Source organism: Mus caroli, unplaced genomic scaffold, assembly GCF_978045245.1.
Source record: "Mus caroli unplaced genomic scaffold, Mus_caroli_1 scaffold_7, whole genome shotgun sequence".
NCBI lineage: Eukaryota > Metazoa > Chordata > Mammalia > Rodentia > Muridae > Mus > Mus caroli.
The window spans coordinates 98,680,415-98,700,638 of NW_028227262.1; the positions used below are offsets into that span (position 1 = coordinate 98,680,415).

The following is a 20,224-nucleotide window of genomic DNA, read 5'->3' on the forward strand; positions in this document are numbered from 1 at the left end:
CCATTGGATTTTAAGACCACTATTCTAGGTATTTAATTTCTGATATAATCTCCTAATCTTGAAGTACACTAATGGATGGAGGGTATGCCTACTATGAAATCATCAGCATCCATCCAGTGAATGCATATAGATACATGTTCATACATTCATATACCTACATGTATGTATGCATACATGTGTACATGTATATGTGCACATTAACACACATATAACTATATACAGACATAAATATATACTCATACACAGATACACAAATACATATATGCACACATATACATGTACACCCATATATGTATATACGCACATATACATACATTTATACTAACACATATGCATATATGTATTACTTCTGTTCATGCCATAGCTTAGTGTATAACTTATTTTATTTTTACTGAAGCTTTATTTTTACCTTTGTGCATGTGTGCTTGTGTGCTTTTGTGCATGTATGTGTGCCTATACCCACGGAGGCCAGAAGACAGCATCAGGTCTCCTGGAGCTGGAGCTGCAGGTGGTATTGAGCTACCTGGGATGAATGCCATGACCTGAACTTGGGTCCTCTGCAAGAACAGCAAGTGCTGCTAACCTCTGAGGCATCTCTCTAGTGGCCAAAGAGCTTATTTCAATGTCCAGGTTTTAGGCAGTGTCTTAGATACCTTTGCTAATACTTGCTGCCTCTTTCCCATGGGTAGGGAGGGAAGTTATGTGGTTAGATGTTCACTGCTCTAGTTGGTGGCATAAACCTAGGTGAGCAGTATAGTTTTAATTTTTTCAAAACCTGTTTTCAGTGATGGTTCTTAACTGCTTTAACCTCCCTTTTAGCCTACTGCTCACCAGAGATAGTGGGAAGGAAAAGATAACAGGGGAATGGATCTGCTTAGAAAGGTTCTTTGGAACAACTTCCATCTGTGTTTTCTGAAAATCGGCAGTTCAGTTCACAGGTCAGCCCACTTGCAAACCCTTCACAGATACACCAGCAGCCCAGTTCAGTAGCGTGAGGATAGCAAACATGAACCAGCAGCGGTCGCAGTATCCAGCAGAAACAGCAAGGCTTGGCTCAAGTCAGCAGGAGGGACCAGGAGGAACACAGATGTTCGCTACTGTTCCCTCTCTCAGGGAAGAGAAGATCAGCAAAGACATGAGACCCACAGCATTGCCCAGCTAGCTGTAGCAACAAGCCAAGCTTTGTCTCCGTCACTCCATGGAGTCCTAGTTATACCCTCCAAATATCATGTATCCTCTTGGGTCTTGCCTCAGCTGACATCACTCTGCCAATCAGCCTGAGTCCCAGGAAGCGGCAAGAAACCGCAGCACATCACCAGACACCAAAATTTTTGGGTGCGTTTCTCTCTTTGGAGTCCCAACAAATGAAGCTGAACTATGCAGTGTAAGGTGGACCAATACATGTGTGTTGTTTGTGAAGAATCCTTCATCACGTGACCTTTCACATGCTTGCTTCCTTAGTCTTTTACCTGTGTCCACTTTAGCTAAACATTGCTTCATGTGTTTGCCCCAGCAAAACACCATCCAACCAACTTTCCAAAGAATTCTTCAGTTTCTACTTCAGAGTGGGGCCTAGAAATGAGATGGACTAAAGTCTCATGTAATAGCCAACTGTATTCCGAGTATCAGACAGTTTATATTCTGAGGGTTAAGAAGATTCACCCGAGGGAGGTATTCAATCACAGGGACAGGCCACACGTGCCCAAACCATGCTTTTCCATAGAGGCACATGAATTACAATAGCTGAAGTAAACTCACTTCTGTCTGCTACATCTGGGAGGAGCACGAAGACACGTTCCAAGAACAGTTCTGTGTTTTGAAGAAACTGAGGTCACAGGATTCCTGTTTTCTCCCAACCACTCAGAATTCTCACACAACTCCATCCTTTTTCTGTGTTCCAACAGTTAGAAATAAAACAGTATGCCCAAATATGTCTTTGAGAGTCATGTCATATGGAGTCTCTGTGCAAACGTACTCCTTTGAACTGAGTGTGTGTGACTTCCCAGGAGAGGGTCCTGAGAGCATCTGAGGGCAAAAGCATCCGCTGGGAAGGCAGCCCCAAAGTCTGTGTGTGAGCTTCCAGTACAGCTCCACAGATGTGGGGCCTGAATCCTCCTGTAGACCTTGGATTCACCCTGGAACTCACCATTCAGAATCCCATAGTGGTCTTTTTCTCTGTTTAACTCAGTTTTGGAAGGAGGATAGTGAAGAGTCACACTCCACATGTCTCAGTTCAGCTTTTATTTTCTAAATTCTGTTTCACAGACTCACAGAAACTTCTTAAGGGCTCTTGGGATTTTCAGTCCAGTAACTGTGTGTGTACTGCCCCTCCTCCAATGGCTCGACCATTACAGAGGTTGCACAATCTCCAGCTTGTGTCTGGAGGATCCCTACGTATTGCTAGGATTCAGTGGTCCAGTGTCCTGTAGTGTAGGACTGTTCCCTGTGCTGTAGTGACTTAAAGATATGATAGGACCGTGATGTGAGTGGTAGGTCTGCCATTTTCATTTTGAGAAGGAACCAAAGAGCCCGTTTTACAGGATGTTTGCTTGATAGGGAAAAGAGAAAGAAGGCAGATCTTTGGGATCGGACCTAAGGCTGAACATAGAGATGGAGTCTAGTCTATTCCTTTCCCTCTTGCCTCTCACCCCTACGCACTTGCTCACAACCCTTGACCCCAGAGCAGGTGTGAGCATCCAGGTGCTGAGCAGAGGAGGCCCCTGTCTACCTAAGAGCTCCCTAGGACACAGGCAGCCTGCACAGTCCAATGAAGCCTTTGTTGCTTAAGAGTCCAAAGTACCACAACTGGTCTCTGATTCTTTTGCTTAAAAAAAAAATCACTTATTTAAGCTTAGCCTCTTTAATTAAAGAAGGCATTTGCAGGGAACAAAATAGTCCATTTCCCTCATAGGAACTCAGAGTTAAAATACAAGTAAAAAATTTATCCAACCACTTATTTATATTAAAACTAATATTCCTTTAATTTATATTAAAACTAATTTACCTCTTCACATACTCTATTGGTATTTTATTTTTTAATAGCCATAGTAGGGACACAGGTAAGTAAAAGAACACGTGATAAGAATGTTTAAGCTCTGGGTCTAATCCCTAGCTCCAGAAACAAAACAAACCAAAACTTCTAATCCTGGAAGTCCCTTCCCAAGACTAGAGAGAGTCCCTATATACTCCAGTTGCCTCTGAGCGAGCATGACAGGCATAGCTGTGTGTGACTTTGGGTTGTAAAATGTTCTGTAAATTCTGCTTACTGCTCTTGGGACACTAGTTCTGGGGATGCTAGCTGACATAGAGAAATATAACCTCCCTGAATAAGATTCCCATATAGGAGAAGCCATTTGTAGCCATGTTAGCCCATAGCCCGGCTAAGGTCTCAGTTCACAGTCACCATCAAGCAGCAGGTTGAGGGGAACTGTCTCAGACAGCCATCCACTTGAGGCTGCAGAAGACTCCAGCCACGCCTGGAGAAGGATTATAGTTGGGTGGGAAACCCTCACCCAGGACTGTCCAGCCCAGCTGTTTCTTAATTTTTGAGCCTCAAGTTATGAGTCAAATAAAATGGTTGTTTCGAGCCACTATGTTTTAAGGTACTTTGCTACCTAGTAACTGGAGGATAAGATATGCCAAGAAATAAAAATATTTAAAATCAATGGTGGTGTGGTCCGAGATATATTCTGTGCTTTACCTTGCTTCTGAATAGTCTAGATATTATTTGATCATCTTATGAACAATGAACATTTTCTCTCCTTTCAATACCAGGGCTAGAATCCAGATCGTTTGTGTACTAGACAGGTGTTTGTTAACCCAACAAGCTCTTCCCCTGTTGTGGGGGCTTTGGCCAATTACTGAGGTTACTGAGGATGCTAAGTAAAGATGCCTTGGTGCAAAACCACCATAACAACACAGAAAGACCTGAAGCCTCAATAACCGGGGTCTCTTCTTCCTTGAGAAAAGAAGCATGCAGTCTCTCTTCTTTTCCGGGTACTATTTTATCTGTGATGCTTTGAATATGCTTGCCCCAGGGAGTGACACTATTAGGTGTGGCATTGTTGGAGTAGGTGTGACCACGTTGGAGGAAGTGTGTCATTGTGGGAGTGGGCTTTAAGACCCTCATCCTAGCTCCCCGGACCTCCAGTCTTCTCCTGTTTGCTTTTGGAACAAGATTGTAGAGCTCTCAGCGCCTCCTGCACCATGTTTGCTGGGACGCTGTTGTCCTTCCCACCTTGATGATAATGAATTGAACCTTTGAACCTGTAAGCCAGCCGCAATTAATTGCCCTCATAAGAGTTGCCTTGGTCATGGTGTCTGTTCATAGCAGTACAACCCTAACTAAGACATTATCCAAAGGTTTGTACCACAAGTTAGCCAGAAACCCTCACCAAGGCATGCAAATCAGGAGGTTCAAGCCAGGGAGGTGCATACCTGAAAATATCTTGGCAGGTGGTTTTGGGCTTACTCAGATACAAAGAGAAACAACAAACAAACAAACAAACAAACAACCCTAATCTTAGAATTTGTCAGGAAAAAGAAATTAGATGTTGACCCCTTTGGGCCGGAATTGTTGCTGCTTGTATTGTGGTTTGCATTTTTTCTAGAATAGTGCACTGAGTTACTTATTTAAGGTGTCACCATTCTCTTCCTGGAAGTGGCCTAAGAAGAAATAGCTACTCTCCTAACCCAGAAAACCCCACCAAGGCATGCAAATCAGGAGGCTCAAGCCTGGGAGATGCATATCTGAAAAACCACCAACTCTCTGGCGGGTGTCACTTTAAAGAACGGATGTGAGCCATTGGCCAGTGTGATACTGGAGGGTCGTGTGGTCATGCCAGAGGTGGGGCTAAGTGGGACAGTCACCTCAAAACGGTGCTGAAATTTTGCTGTCCAAGTATCTAAGTGCAGAAAGTGTGGTTGAGCATAGGGTACGGATGTGGGTTCCCTGCTTGTAGGATCCTTAGGCTGATGGAGGGAGGGCCTGCAGACACTTTCGGGGCCCAGAGCTAGATTAGTGCAGATGTGAGTTCCCTTGGCCATGCTGAGATGCTCATCACTGAAAAGGAACAAATTGTTGCTAAGTTAGAGGAGCTGGATGCACAGAAAAGATGCCTCAGACAAAACAAAAGTCACGGCACTGGGATAAATTGCTCACAGGCTAAGTGCAAAGGGGAGTAGACATGAATGAAAAGGAATAGATTTCTACTCACCATTGAAGAGAAAAGAAGAAACACCTCCTGGCGGAGTTCAAGGCCTTCACAAGTGAAAACACAAATGCTAATTAGTAGTACAAATCTTTGAGTGAGATAGAGCCAGGAGAAGATTGTCTGCAAGCTTCCTTTCGTGAGGAGAAAAGTCAGGTTACTGAAGGTTGGGTCTTTTTCTTAGCATCCTCGCAGCCTCAGTAACCGAGGGTACATCCAGTGCAATGAGAGACTAGATGCTCCGGCTGGCAAGTGGAGTGGTTAGAGCCACTCTTGTAACCAGAGCTCCACGCCACATCACCCTGGTATAAAGAACCCTAGTTTTTCTATCTTTGGCTTCTCCTCAGTGAGTTATCCTTGTCTTTATACTAGAAAGTTTTAAATTTCTTTCTTGATTTTCATGATTGTTTGGAGGAGCTAGGGAGATGGCTTACAGGTTAAGAGCACTGGCTGTTTTTTTTCCAGTGGGCCTGAGTTCAATTCCCAGCACCCACATGGCAGCTCACAACTATCTGACTCCAGTTCTAAGGGATCCAACACCCTCACACAGATATACATGCAGGCAAAACACCAATGCATATAAAATAAAATAAAAATAAATAATTTAAGAAAATAGAATGTTTGGGTACTTACATTCCCATACTTCTATCCATACTGGGAACGGTGACTGACTAACAGATTGTTAGTTCATTATTGCTGTTAACCCTGGTGTCGTATGTTCAGTTGTGTTTACTTTTGAAACTCAAGGTAGACTTCATACATAGCTTATGGGGTGGTTGAAGTTCAGTGGGATAAAAAAGATAGAGAATGAAAACGAGTGAGCCCAGACTACATTTGATCACAGTGTTTATTCAGGACTGTGTCATCATCAACAGTCCGCCCCAAATTCACTGTGTCCTAGTGAAGATACAATCAGCACAGAAAACATGACCACTTTCCTAGAGCGTGTGTTTCCAGTTGATTAAATTTGACTTGTGTGATTTGCTTCATAATTGAATCTGTTTCTTAGCACTACACTAATATTAGGTTTCCTCGGAGACATTTATAAATACCGGCTGAGTCAGAGTGCTCGCCTGGCCTTGGGTAGGTTAGCAAAACCTTAAGAAAGGTGGATTTCTTTTGAAATTATTAACGATAACCGCAGAAGCAGATGCAGTCACTGTGCAGGGAAGGCTTGTGATGTGTCTTAGGCAGCGAGGACACTGCTTTATTTACTATACTGATTTTGAAGGTGCAGGGGGCGAGGGCAGAAGAGATGGTGGCACTTTCAAGAGTCATTTCAGATATGTTATTCAAAAGGAGACTGGATCAGTGTACCTGATCCCAGTGTCAACCATTTTACAACTTTCTGCAGCTGTTGAAGAGAGCAGGCATAGGCTGATGTGTCCCGTTTATTCCTAAGGGAGAAACTCCATTCTCCATTCTTAGTTGTAAACCTCTGAAGACCTGAGAGAAGTGTAGACAGAGCCTTGTTTACAAAGGTTTCTTAGGTGACCCTCTTTTTCTTTAAACGCCATATGTGATTCCTCCAAGCCATGCCCAGTGCCAGTGTGCCTTTGGGTGGAGAGGCCTCATCCGTGGGAACACATATCTACAGTTACCATCTAGGAGCGATGGGCAGAGTTCTCATGGACGCTGGATGACTGCTTCTCTAGTCTTCATGCTCCTCCACTAGCCTTGTATTTCAACAAATGTGGATTCATCCTACTTGGCTCACTGTGAGGAGGCAGATGCCCCAGTTTCTGCCACTTTATTTTTATGGATTCCTTTTTGTCTTTCAAATCTTTTGGCAAGGAGATTGCTGATAACTGACCCCCCAGTGCAGCCTTCCCAAAGACCCAGGGACCCGAGAGCTTAGTGTCAGAATGGGTATCATCTACAGTGTCAGGTTCTTTGGAAGAGGACCTGACCAACCAAAAGCTGGAAGCTGCTTGTGTGTTTTGTTTTGGAATGAAATGTCTGAATGGGCTGTCTGAAAGGTTGTTTTTCCTTGCTTAAAACCTCTGATATAAAATCAGATGTGAAGGCTGCCTCTGTAGCTTGAGTACTCTGGTCTCTCCCACAGGAGCCACTGTGGTCTGACCCAGAGTACTGGGGACAGAGAGAGCAGATTCTCAGCTTGAACACAGCCAGTGTGAGCCATGGGTGTGGTGCTGTGCTAGGGAAACCATGCAGGGGGTGTAACAGGTGGAATCATAAGTCTCTGGGCTCTGCCACAGCCAGGTTGGGGGGCAGGGAGAGGACGATAAGGAATTAATGGTGTACCGAGACCTAGTGGGGGCAGCTTTCAGAAAGCCTACACGTTATCTGGATGTTTCTTCTAGCTTCAGGTTGACTTTTTCTTTGGGACTACACAGATGACAGCCCTCCAAAAAGGCAGCATCATAGCTGAGTTCAGAAAGAGCAACCGTGCTGCCTAGCTCCGTGAGCTCCGGCGTGCACAGCCAGCTCGCAGGACAGTTCTGTACCATACTTGTGAATAAGAGTAGTTTGTTGTTGTTAGTTACATTTTACTTAAGCTCATTTAATGACCAAGTCTGCTATGCCCCAACACCAGGTTCTGCTGGGCCTTTAATCTTTCTTGATGAGGATGCTCCCATATGGAGGAATATTAGTGAGCCAGGCTGAGCTCATGTTATAAAGTATGAGATGCATGCCATGCCACTCCTTTAAAGTTTAAAGAAAACAATGCTGGGTGCTTCCAGCTTCTAAGGTTTCAGAAAAGAGACTGAAACCTTGCACCTAAGAGAAAGCAAAATGTTTGTACGAGAGAAACCCAGAAACTCTTGTGCTCTTTGTCCAACAAACAAACAAATGGATTCACTCTTCAACGCTGGTGTGGAGAGGCTGGGCCAGCTAGACTTGGCTTATGGTTTTTTTTTCTGCTCATAGCAGGTAGTGTGGTTACATAGCAGCCTCCTGGAACAAAGCCTATTTCTTCTGGCTGCATTGCATGTTATGTAGAAAGCCTTCTGTCTCCTGGAAAAGACAGGGCAGGTACTGACTGTGAAACCTTGTGCTGGATTTCAAGATGGAGGGAAAAGGAGGAAGGAAAAGTTGAGTCACATTTGTGTAGGACTTTGAATGATATCATTACATAGTTTGCCTTTTAAATTTATTTTAAGTTAAATTTTTAGAAATTTGTAGAGTGTTGGAAATCAAGCCAGGGTCTTGGGTATGCTAAGTATCCATTCTACCACTGGTAATATCCCTGAATGAAAAAATAAAAAGGAAAGGATATGATGGTTGCTAGGTATGGTGGAAGAGAAAGCTTATTATAGACATCTGGGAGAGCACAGCCAGAGGCAGACATGTCTGGGAGAGTCCAGAGTAGACAGGACCTAGAACCATGCATGTGAGGCGGGGAGGGGCAAGGAGGGGTGAGAGAGGGGAAGAAGCAGATGCAGCAGCCAGGAGCCCCAAAAGAGAGGAGATGAAAATGGTTGAATTATATAGGGAAGAGCATCTGGGAGAAGGGAAGCCAGCTTCCCTTCATCCTGGGATGGAGAAGTATAGATGAAAAGGCCAGGTAACCAAAATGGTTGAATTATATAGGGAAGGGCATCTGGGAGAAGGGAAGCCCAGCCCCTGGAATGGAGAAGTTTCGATAGGGGACAGGGTATGCCAGCAAGGAGGGTCCCTTGACAGGTGGGAACTGAGGGGTGCAGGGAGAACCTGGTCCTCTTTCATATGCTAATGGGCACCTCAGCCATTTGTCCCAGGTTTGAAGCCTAACAATTCCTAGGTCAAGACTTTATTTTATACATCATTTACCTGTAAGTTTGTGAAGAATCCCACGCTGTGATGTATTATATGCCAAATAACTGAATGTGTTATTTTAGGCTATATTAGTGATCTCTTCACCCAGAGGCAGTTGTGCACACATGGAGTCTGTGCTGGAGGCTGAGGAAATGCAAAGGAGAGAAGATGAACTGAAGGAAAGGCATGGGTGACTTCTGAAGATAGTTTGCCTCCAAGTGGTTCAGTGGCTAGACGTGGTGGCCCATCTCCTGAGGGGTTGGGAGAGCTGGCTCTGCATCACAGCAGAAAGCCATGAGAAATGCCGTGAGTGGGCAAGACAGGCTGGAGCTATCTCAGTTTTCTGGGCTAAAGCAATCACTGTGCCCTGAACCAGGCAGGAAGCCAGAATAGAACTAAGCAAATAAATACCAGTGGCAGAGACACGAGAGGCATCTCGGAGGCAACGAATTTCCTCCTGTGTGTCTTTTAATTCTCATGGACACAGCTCAACTAGGAAGGAGGAGGAGGACTGGGGGAGGAGGCGTTGCCTAGAAATAGAGGCTGGGTTTTCTAGGGTTTACAACCTGCTGTCTGCCTGTTGCCAGAGAGTCTCTGCCTATTCCATTATTATTCTCCCTCAGGAAGGGGTGAGAAGATTGGTGTGGGAAGAGTTCCAGCTGCCCCTGCCTACCTTCATCCCCTCGGTGGCTGTTCTCTGATGTGACCTGCTGGGACTTGACTTGTTCATCTCCTTGATGGGTACCACGTTTTCCTCCTCTGAATGTCTCTCTTGTATCTCTAGTTCAAATGCAGCCTGGCTATATACTGCTGTCCCTGAATTCACTCTTTTACTGATTTTTGACTCCTTAATCAACAGTTGATTTTTTTTAAAGGTTTATTTATTTGTTATATGTATGTGAGTACACTGTAGCTATCCACACCAGAAGAGGGTATCGGCTCCCATTACAGATAATCTTAAGCCAGCATGTGGTTGCTGGGAATTGAATTTAGGACCTCTGGATGAGCAGCCAGTGCTCTTAACCACTGAACCATCTCTCCACCCCTCCTTGCCAGCATTTTAACATCTTTTTGCAGAGTCCAGGTTCCCAGGCTCTCATCTTCAAAAGTACAAGCTTCTTTCCCATCTCCTTCTCAACCTTGGCATGTGTCTTTGTTTCTTTTTTTTTTTTTTTCTAGATGCAGAGTTACTAGGAGCAGCCATCCAAGCTTTGCTTGTACCTCCCCAGCCTGTAGAGCTGCTATCATCTTTGGAACTCTCAGTGATTGGACTAGGATACTAGATTCTAAATCTCCAGTCTCCCAGGGCTTCCCTCCTGTGTGAATGGTTTTGGATGCAAGTATCAGAAAACCCATGAAGAAGTCTGGACGCTTTCAAGCGTCCCAGTGGCTCCATTCATTGTCTTAAAGGGGCAAATGTATTATTTAGTCTTTGTTCCCTGCGTGTTGTTCCTCCAAACATTGCCTAGAGGCTCATTAGCCAGGGTTTTATGTTAGGAGCTTGCCTATGCTCATCTATGGTAAGAGGCATGGGCTTACCTCAGAGGTTTAGAATCTTCCATTTACAGCCTGGGGTTGAGAGTGAACTCAGGCTCCATACAAGCATGTAGCTCTCCAGTATAATGGGAACATACATATAAACACACACACACACACACACGTATATATGTACATACATACATATACATATATACATATATATATATACATATATACATGTATTTCCAGTGACTCTGTGTGTAGTGGGAATGATGGTGCCCATGAGAGTGACTGCTAGGCTGGTTGCAGAGGCTTTCACAGCCCTGTCTCCCCTGAAGCCTTTTGCTCTTTGATTTATTTGAACAGTGTGTTTCATTTCCTGCAGTAATTTTGCTCCTCTCTTTCTCTTAGACTTTGCCTTCCCTGTTATGTGGCCCTCACTGGCCCTTCTTGCTCTGCACTGACCTTGGTCATCCTAATGATTCCTATGATTTCATCTGATAGCCCTCAGCTCGGGATTCTGAAATCTGCCTCTTGCACCCCCCTCCTTATTCTTATGTTTGGCATCTTGTTGAATCAGTTCACTTATAATGACCAGTAATAATTCTCATGTTTCATGCTCTCCCTAAAGTATGGGACTTTTCATTTTCCTCTTTCTTTTTTTTACATTATGATTTTTTTTGTTTGTTTGTTTTTTCGAGACAGGATTTCTCTGTATAGCCCTGGCTGTCCTGGAACTCACTTTGTAGACCAGGCTGGCCTCGAACTCAGAAATCCGCCTGCCTCTGCCTCCCGAGTACTGGGATTAAAGGCGTGTGCCACCACACCCGGCTCATTTTCCTCTTTCATTACTGCACTTGTTATTTCAAAACATAGATACTTCAGTAACAAACAAACAGCTTATTCAGTTTTTCTTACAGCTAGGTACTGTCATATGACTAAAGCTGGCACATACATATGCCTATGTGTATGTGTATACCTGAGTGCATGATGAACATGCAAAAGAGAGGGGTGGGAAAGAGAGAGAGAGAGAGAGGGAGAGGGAGAGGGAGAGGGAGAGGGAGAGGGAGAGGGAGAGGGAGAGGGAGAGGGAGAGGGAGAGGGAGAGGGAGAGGGAGAGGGAGAGGGAGAGGGAGAGAGAGAGAGAGAGAGAATGAATCACCGAGACAGAGACAGACTGACTTAGCAGCCACCCAGAAGTCTAATAAAAAGACAGCTGTTTAGCTGAGAGCCTATCCTTACTGGTTTTCTTTTCCCTTCATCTTGTCTTAAAAAGGGAAGATGACAAAGTTTTAGAAGCTGTTTTGGACCTTGTAGAAGTCTTGGAATCCAGGGTGGAAGATAGGATGCTGGGTACTTTATGCCCACAGAGCGGACCAGTCAATTTTGGAAAGACTTTCTGTACCTTTTTATGTAACAGGTGGTCTAATTCAGGTCTCATTAAGGATGTTATAGCAAATTATCCCAAACTGGGCAGTTTATAAACAGCAGAAGTTTATCATTCATCATTTTGGAGGCTGATAGTCCACTGTCAAGGTGTTTCAGGTTTGGTGTCTGTTGAAGGCTTTGTGCCTCACAGATGGTCTTCCCTCTGTCTCGGGGCAGACATCAGGGCAGGACTGCATACCGGGACCCTTTAAAATCAGGCTAATTGTGCTCTAGACTAATCACTGCTCAGAGGTCTCACCTAATCCATCACTGTGGTGACTAGATGTCATCCTGTGACCACGGGGGTAAGAATGGAGGACACAGACACTCAGGTCAAGGCAGCAGCTAAGCTCTACCCTCTGCTAATTTCAGCCAGATATATCTCCTCAAAGCTGTTTCTGCTCTGTTGTAGTTCTCTCTCAATGTTTCATGGGATATACTTTGGGGAAAAATAAACCAGGCAAACTATTCAATATCTACAGGTTTGTTCACACTAAATAGTGTGGCTGTTGGAAGCAGGGGCAACATGCGAAGTGGAGAAAGCTCATGTTTTCTTAGTGGAACTATCATTTGGATCCACTACAGACAGTGTCTGCAGGTACCAGTGCTGCGGGGCTGAAGGGCTGGGTAAGACAGGGTGGTAGGTTAGAGATTCTTGGCAGTTAAGTAGCTGGTCGGAGCCAGTAGCACTGTGGATGCAGCACTCAGACTAGATACGTAGAGTGCCGAAAAGGTGTGTGGGTGTGTCATATGTACGTTTTGTCTGCAGCTGCATTGTTTGAACACGAAACGGGAAGCAATATAAATGTCTGGGTGGATCGATATCTGTATATTTCACCAGTACAATTCTGTAGAACAGCTAAAAGGAAACAACCAGAATCACATGTAACGTTAATGGGCAGGACTGAAGAATAATGTACAGAAAAATAAGTTGTTGATTATGTATAACATGAAGTCATTAGCTAAAACGAAAATGATTCACAGATGCCCTACCGAAGGCCTCTCTAACGTCCACTAGATATGCTCTTTAGAAGCTCAGCTATTTATCTCCTCTTTCATTCTTTCTATTTCAACTTGCTTTTTACCTTAGTACCAGTCTGGTTTCCTGCTGCATGTGGGTCAGGACTGGCCGACATCAATGGCATTCAACATGTTTGCCAGAGTCATCTTTCTGAGCCTATGTCCACCCTGTCTTCAGCAGCCCTGCTCCTCCCCACCCTCCCCCGCAGCCCTGGTGCCTGCAGGCAGTGTCCCCAGCTGGAATGACTGTTCTTCACCTTGTCTTCTTTTGTTCACCTGGCAGAAGTCTGCATAGAAATCTTCAAAGCCCAGAGCCGGGGTTGTTTTTTGGGTCAAACGTGGACATTTACTTTCCCATGGATGTGCGGACTTCATTCTCGCAGAAGGGGTAAGAAGGTGGCTCGATGGGCTGCAGCTTGACCTTGTTAAGGGCAGTGGTCTTAGAGGCATCTTAAGGCCTCAAGGCTCTTTGCCAGATTATTATGCACGGTTGAGGCCACTCTAGAGGTTGCATTGGAGACCGTCTTCATTTCTTACAGGCTGTGAGAGGAAGAATCATTCCTAACTAAACAGTTTTCTTTCCCTGTCTGGGATCAGGTTGAGGAGGACTTTTCAAACTTAATTTTTGAGGAAAACAAACAGTTGGTTGTATTTTAGGGAGCAGTGGAGATAATCCCGCTGATGACTCCTCTGCCAGGAGGAATCTCAGAATGAATTAGGTAGAGACAACGGGATTGCTTTTAGGAGACTGTGCTGACCCCATACAGTGGATTAACCCCAGTTCTAGGCAGGTACTCAAAACTGAGCTATCACCTAGTCCCTTCTTTACAGTTTATAGCTTTTGGCAAAGTGTCTCACTTCACTGCCCTGGCCCTCACATCCCTCTGTAGCCCAAGCAAGCTTTGAACATGGGGTCTTCATGCTGAAGCCTCCCCAGTAGCAGGGATGTAGGCCCGGCTACCACACCCTCTCCTCCCTCCCTTCTTCTCTCCTGTCTTTCCCCTCTGCTTTACTAATGCTATTTCTGTTCATTGCAAGATTAACATCAGAGAACATAAAATAAAATTTACAGAGGAAAATTAAATGTCAGTGTTTGTAGGGGGTGAGGGCACCCCCAATACAGCGGTGCCTTGCATGGAAAGGGGTCCAACAAACTTTCCAACAAAACCTAACCTCTATATTATGTTAATCGATCATTGCCATTCTTTTTAAATTCAGGCAGAATGGTAACTTTATTGTCTCAATTTTATTTTACTGTAGATACAAGGGAGAGTGCAGCCAGAGGCAGAAACATCTGGGGAGTCTGAATCAAACAAGTGAAGCCATGTGAGGAGAGGGGAAAGTATCGCTGACCAAGAAGGGTTGCGCAGGCCAGGAGACCAGCGTAACCAAAATGGTTGAGTTATATAGGGGCCAGAGAAGCTGGGGAGGGGAGTTCCGCCCAATAGCTGGGCTGGAGACTTCAGAGTATGGGAGGGGTGTGCCAGCCAAGAGGGCCCTTTAACAGCTAGAGACTGAGGGATGCTGGAAGAACCAGGCAGCCAGCATCCTCTTTGATATGTTAATGGGCACCTCAGGCATTTGTCCTGGGTTTGAGACTTAAGTTATGAATATGTAATTATTTTAAATAAAAAATCTCTTATGCCTGTTTTAGTATTTTACTGTGTATTATACAGTCTGTGGTGTAAATGCACCGCCCACTGTCAATCATTTAATGACTTTTCTGTACCTGTTTTTTTTTTTTTTTAACTACCACTAGCCACGGGAAACCTTGACCATATTTTTCAAAGGTCTAAAGAGAGAACAGACTACTCTAAGGTCTTTGTGGTCGTCCTCCAGTGGCTACACACAGTTTTGAAGACCATGTGTGTGTTACATGGAATGAACCCATACAACAGAGCTAAAGTCGGATTTCCTCTCTGGATGTTTCAGAAAGTCTAAGTGTTGAATGATGGGCAAGGAGTAGACAATGGATGAGAGCTGACTTAGTTCAGCTCGCACCACACTCCGTTCCACTGCATTTCAAGGGCGACAAACACCTGGGAACTACCCACTTAGATGGAGGCTGTCTGGAAAACTCAGTTTACAGGCTCCATCTCGAGACGGAGGCCTTCGGAAGAGTTAGCCACCCTTCCCTGGTATTGATCTTTGTGATTTCCAACTTAACCTTGAGACAGCTCGGCCCCACTGAGACTATTGAGCTTTTGCGTCCTCCTCAGGGTTGGGAGCAAAGAGGAAGGGGGTGTTTTCAGTAAATGCTGTGTTTCATGGGAGTTGTCTTCTGTCTGGGCCCAGCGGACGCCTTCTTCTCTAGCAGGTGATGAAGGGCTTTGATTTGGTTGGCAAATGCTTCACTTCACTCCTGTTCAACGAAAATTCTGTCTTTGATCCAAGGAATTTGATTGTCATTAGAGCTTATGACTCAGACACACAAAGGGGTTTTAATGAAAAGATTACTGCTTTCCAGACACACAGCAAAGGAGACTTACCCTTGCCAGTAAGGTCAGCGTTAAGCATGCTGTGATTATCTGTGGGATTTTCACAATAAACACCTACTAAGATGATTGATGCAGGTGTCTTTCAGATGAGGTCTGTCCTGCAGTGTGAGATTCAACTTTCATATCAAAACAACACTCTGGGATGACTTTTTCTCCCGTTACTTCTGATCCTATGTTTGGTTCCAGCTGAGAAAATTACTTTCTCACGTTTCCATTTTAAAACTATCACACATTAGGTCTAACTCTGTGTGTGTGTGCCTGTGTCTGTGCGCGTGTGCATGTGTGTGTGTGTGTGTGTGTGTGTGTATCCTGCAAAACTAGTCCCATTCTGTTCTTTTCTTTTTCTAAGCTTTGCCTTCCCCATCTTCTCCATGGGCTATTTATAGAAAATAAAGCTGGTGTCATGCCAGCAGTTCCACAGTTTATTGTTTTAGGGTTTCTATTTACTCTATACATAATACCCATGAAGATCTTACATAGCTCTGTGTGTGTGTCTGTGTGTGTGTGTCTGTGTGTGTGTGTGTGTGTGTGTGTGTGAGAGAGAGAGAGAGACAAAGAGAGACAGAGAGACAGAGAGACAGAGAGACAGAGAGAGAGAGGAGAGAGGGAGGTGTGCCATGCATGGAACACACACACACACACACACACACACACACACGCACATGGAGGTCAGAGGACAACTAGTGGGAGTCCATGTTCTCCTTCCACGGCGCGTAGGTTGCAGGTCTTCATAGGAAGCACCTTCACCTCGTGAACCTTCTCACTGGCCCGCGGGGCTTTTGTTGTTGATGTTTGTTGTTGCTGTAGCTTTGTTTTCAGTGTTATGCTCTAATGGAGTGACTCGTTTTTCTCTGGAATAGCAGTAGAATGGGAAATTTGATCAATGTTCCAAGCGGTCACACTGTGGGTGAATCTTCTCTGGGAATTAGACTAACCCATGCCTGCCACTGTCCTTGTTCATGTCTGGGAGTTTTGTCCTTTTCGCTTCCTCATAATTATTCACACACAAAGGGAAATGTTATACACATACAATTATAGGGTAAATGTGGGACCTACTCAGAGTCCAGTGGAGGGAGAAACATTCCTAGGTAGGTGCCTGTAGTTGCTTTTGACACTCAAGGGTCTGTTGTTTTTGTCACCAAGATGGTGTTAATGAATTATGAAGCTGAAATGTTTGTTTGACCTTGCCTTTTTGGTGGTCCTCATGGTCTATAACTGGATGTCCCTTCCTGTCCTTGAGTTTCCGTTTTAACTTTATGCCATGAGCCTCCCTCTCAGCTGGGCTGCCCTGTGCAGGCATCTGTTGGCTCGGCCTGTTGTCACTCTGTGAGTCATTGCTGGCCTTATTAAACTATTTTGGGCAGCGGCTTGTCCATTCTCCTCCTGTGAACCGTGAAGCCTAGAATTGCTTCGGCAGCATCCTTCGGTCACGTGTGGAATTTGAATGTGAAGGGAAGGCAGCTGACTGGTTACAGCCGGCATCTCACCTCACCACAGTAGGCTGTCTGTCTGCAGGGGCCACTTTGAGTTTGAAATGTTTCTTTTGTTTTAAAAAGGAATGTCAGAAATGCCATTCTTGTCAAGGCGCGTCTCAAATGCCTGACTCCATCAGCTTGTCAGGTTGGGTTGTTACAACAAAATACCAAAAACTGCGTAGATTAAAAAGAACAGAAGTGTATTTCTCATCATTCCAAAGACTAGAGAGCCCAAGATTGAAGTGACAGCCAGCGTGGCCTCTCCTGAGAGTGTCTTTCTTGATTCCTGGGTCATACATTTTGGGAGTGTCTTTGCCGGGTGGAAGGGGCAGGTGGCACTTTGGGGTCCATTTTTTTTCAAGCAGGAGGTTATTGATCTCATCCGTAAGAGCTTTGCCTTCCTAACCTAATTGATCCCTTACCCAGCACCAACTGCCATCAGATTGAGGATGAGATTTTACCTTATGAAAACCAGGGAAGCTAGGCATTGAAACCCCAGCACCCGCTTTCTCCTTGCATTTTTTTCTTCACATAGTCATGCTCCTCTCATGTGTTGGTGATTGCTCACTCAAGTGTGCAAGCCTATCTCAGGTCCACGGCCCACAGTGTGGCCTTGCCAGGAAAGATAGTGTAGGATTTAGAGATGAGAAGGTGGCCTGCCTTCAGGTCCCATCATGGAGTCAATGATAAAGTCTCATTAAGCTCTGGATGTGGGGAAGGTGTGCCCAGTCTCACAGTTGCATTCCGGCCTGCGAGAAGACATGCCGGAGCAGGTTGATGATACCCACCAACCACAGCTTAGACCTAGACCTCTGGCGTTGTCCAGAGGCATTAGATAGGCTTCATCATCTCTGAGTAGGGATCCGTCACTGAGACCGACATGCTTGCCTAATGGCACATCACTGTATGTGGAGGGAAGAGGACCAGACCTACCTAGGCTTTCTAATTGCCAGAGTTATTAAACCTTGTAGCCTGCACGTGCTCCTGGCTCAGACTCACAGTTGAGTTACTATAGGCTCATTTCTTTTTTGAACTAATGGTTTATTACGTAGGCCAAGCTGGCCTTTGCAATCTGCCTGCCTTGTTTCACACTTTTATTCACCTACCCCCTTGAAACATGATACAGGCAACACATTCATTCCCTACTGGTGCTCTAATGGATCAGTTCTGGAAGTCGGATGCTGAAAGCCGGGGCCGGCAAGGGGAAGACAATGTCTCCCAGGGGTTCTGATAGGGACCATACTCCCTGTTCTCTCCATTTTGGGGAGACGACTGCAGTTCTTGGCTAATGGTCTCAAGTCACTCCAAATTTTTTTCCTCTGCTTCTGTGATTACATTGCTAATGCTCGTCCTGTTTCCCATTAAAGAGTCCTCTTGCTTAGGTAGGGCCCACCTGGATAGTCTGAAACAGTCTTCCCGTGTCCAAGGATTTATCATTACCATGCTTGCCAGGTCCCTTTTGCCATTTAAGATGGATGGTTGTGGGTCTAGGGATTGGACCCAGACATATTTGGTGCTACTAGTCTATAGACTAAAGACAGGAACCTGCTTCACAATCCAGAATTCTCAAATTCTTTCTCCTTCCATTCTGACTTTTTTTTTTCAAGTTCAGTCACACATTGCAGTTTATTCTTGCACACTTTTCTAGCCAGACACTTCCTTTCCCTGGTGTCTCACAGGAGAAGACCCTTCAGAGAAGGCTTGTTACAGAAATGAGGCTCTGACTGCATCCCCGTGACTACAGACGAGGCATCACCTTGATGTGAAGGGGCGATGGTGGGGGAATGGACATCTGGGGGCAGTGTCTTCACACAGCTCTTTTTCTGTCTCTGAACACATCCTTCCTGTGAGAATGTTAAGTAATTTTTGGAGCTAAAAAAAAAAAAGACATCTCCATATTCAGCCATACTTGAATTTGGCATTTGGACTGGAGGGAAGTTTTTGTTTTTTTGTTTCCAGATATTGGTTTTGTTTGAAATATTGTCAGTGAAATCTCACTGGCGAATTCAGCTCATGAACATGAACAGGTCCTTCATTTAAACCCAGGGTCAAGAGACTGGCAGAGTGGCATAGGCCTATAGTTAGATACAGGGAGAGTGAAGCAGGAGGACTGTGCATTCGAGGCTAGCCTGGGCAACACAGAGAGATGGCATTTCAGAGTTAGTAAACAGACCTGGGTCCTTTAAACCCTAGAGACATCACCAGACCTTCAGGGGACCGACCTAACTTAATGATCGCTTTTCTGGAGGGACTGTACCTTGGCTGTCATTGGACCTTCAAGAAGGAGAGATCTGAGAGAGGTTAATGATCACCTGGCTTGGCAGCAGGTAGATTATCTTCCATCTTTCCTTGGGTCAAGGTCCCTGGAAGTATATTCATATTTCTTCTTAGTACGGAATCTTTTAGCCAGCAGGGTGAGTTTCCTCGTTCATGTGAAATGGACTTCCCACCGAGGCCCATGTCTTTGCTGTCAGTGGTAGAAGAAGGCTTATTCCGTTTCTGCTGGCATAGTGTGAGCTCTCTCTAGATATGGGGAGCCTTTGCTCAGTGAATTCTGAATTTTGGATAGGCAATGTATGATTTGTGTGTTTAGACAGGAATTGAAGATAAAAAATAAATGTCAAGGTTTCCTCTCCACCGTCCCCAAACACCAGATGTTTTAGTCGAATTTTTTTCCTTTAGTAAGTACTTCTTTGCAACTTAAAAAAAAAAAGCTGTGCGCCTGTTTCCACCTTTGGTCACCTCTGACCCAGTCCTCCAACTCCTTATGGTTCTGTGTAAAGAGCACATGGCTCCTGCCCTCTTCCTCAACTCTGCCTGCTCCATTAACCTCACCTTTCCTTATGGGAACCAAGAGACAGACATGGCTTCTGGCATTTGCTTAGAAGCTGGTAGGGTTACCTCAAACACAGAGAAATGCAGCAGCAAAGATTGAGACCGGGGTCATTCTGTGCAGCTTAAGGCTTCAGAAGGAAAATATGAATGGCCAGAAGTGCGTGCTTATGCATTTTCACTGAGAACATTTAAGAAATAGGTATAATTTGAAATTAAGCTCGGATGACCACAACAGAGCAGGGGTCAGCAGTGCGGCCTGAAGACCCAAGCAGAAGAGCCTCAAATGAGGCTTATTTTCTAGATGCACATGTATTGGGGGAGTTAGTTCTTCCTCATTGACTAGGGTGTATGCCAACTCTCTTGGAAAACCGCAGGCGTCACGCAGAACATTGCTGGTCAGAGAGGACTCTGACGCTCTTAGCAAAACTGATTCATAACAAGAACTTCAGCACTATTTGGTCCAGCTTACCTATTTATTTTATACTTATTTACTGATGAGGGGGCATGCTTGTGGCAAGGT

The 20,224-nt window shown here is 44.9% G+C and overlaps 1 protein-coding gene across 7 annotated transcripts in view; it reads left to right on the top strand.

Moving 5' to 3' along the window:
- Osbpl3 (oxysterol binding protein like 3) overlaps positions 1-20,224 on the top strand; it is a 164,377-nt gene that overhangs the window by 37,372 nt on the left and 106,781 nt on the right. The window contains exon 3 of one of the 7 annotated variants that reach the window (XM_029478518.2): positions 9,593-9,710. The exons of 5 other annotated variants lie outside the window; for them this stretch is intronic. The gene's annotated coding sequence lies outside the window, so the exon portion shown is untranslated. Of the gene's footprint in view, positions 1-9,592; positions 9,711-13,179; positions 13,285-20,224 lie in introns of all 7 variants that reach the window. One more of the 7 variants, XM_029478520.2, reaches the window with a different exon arrangement.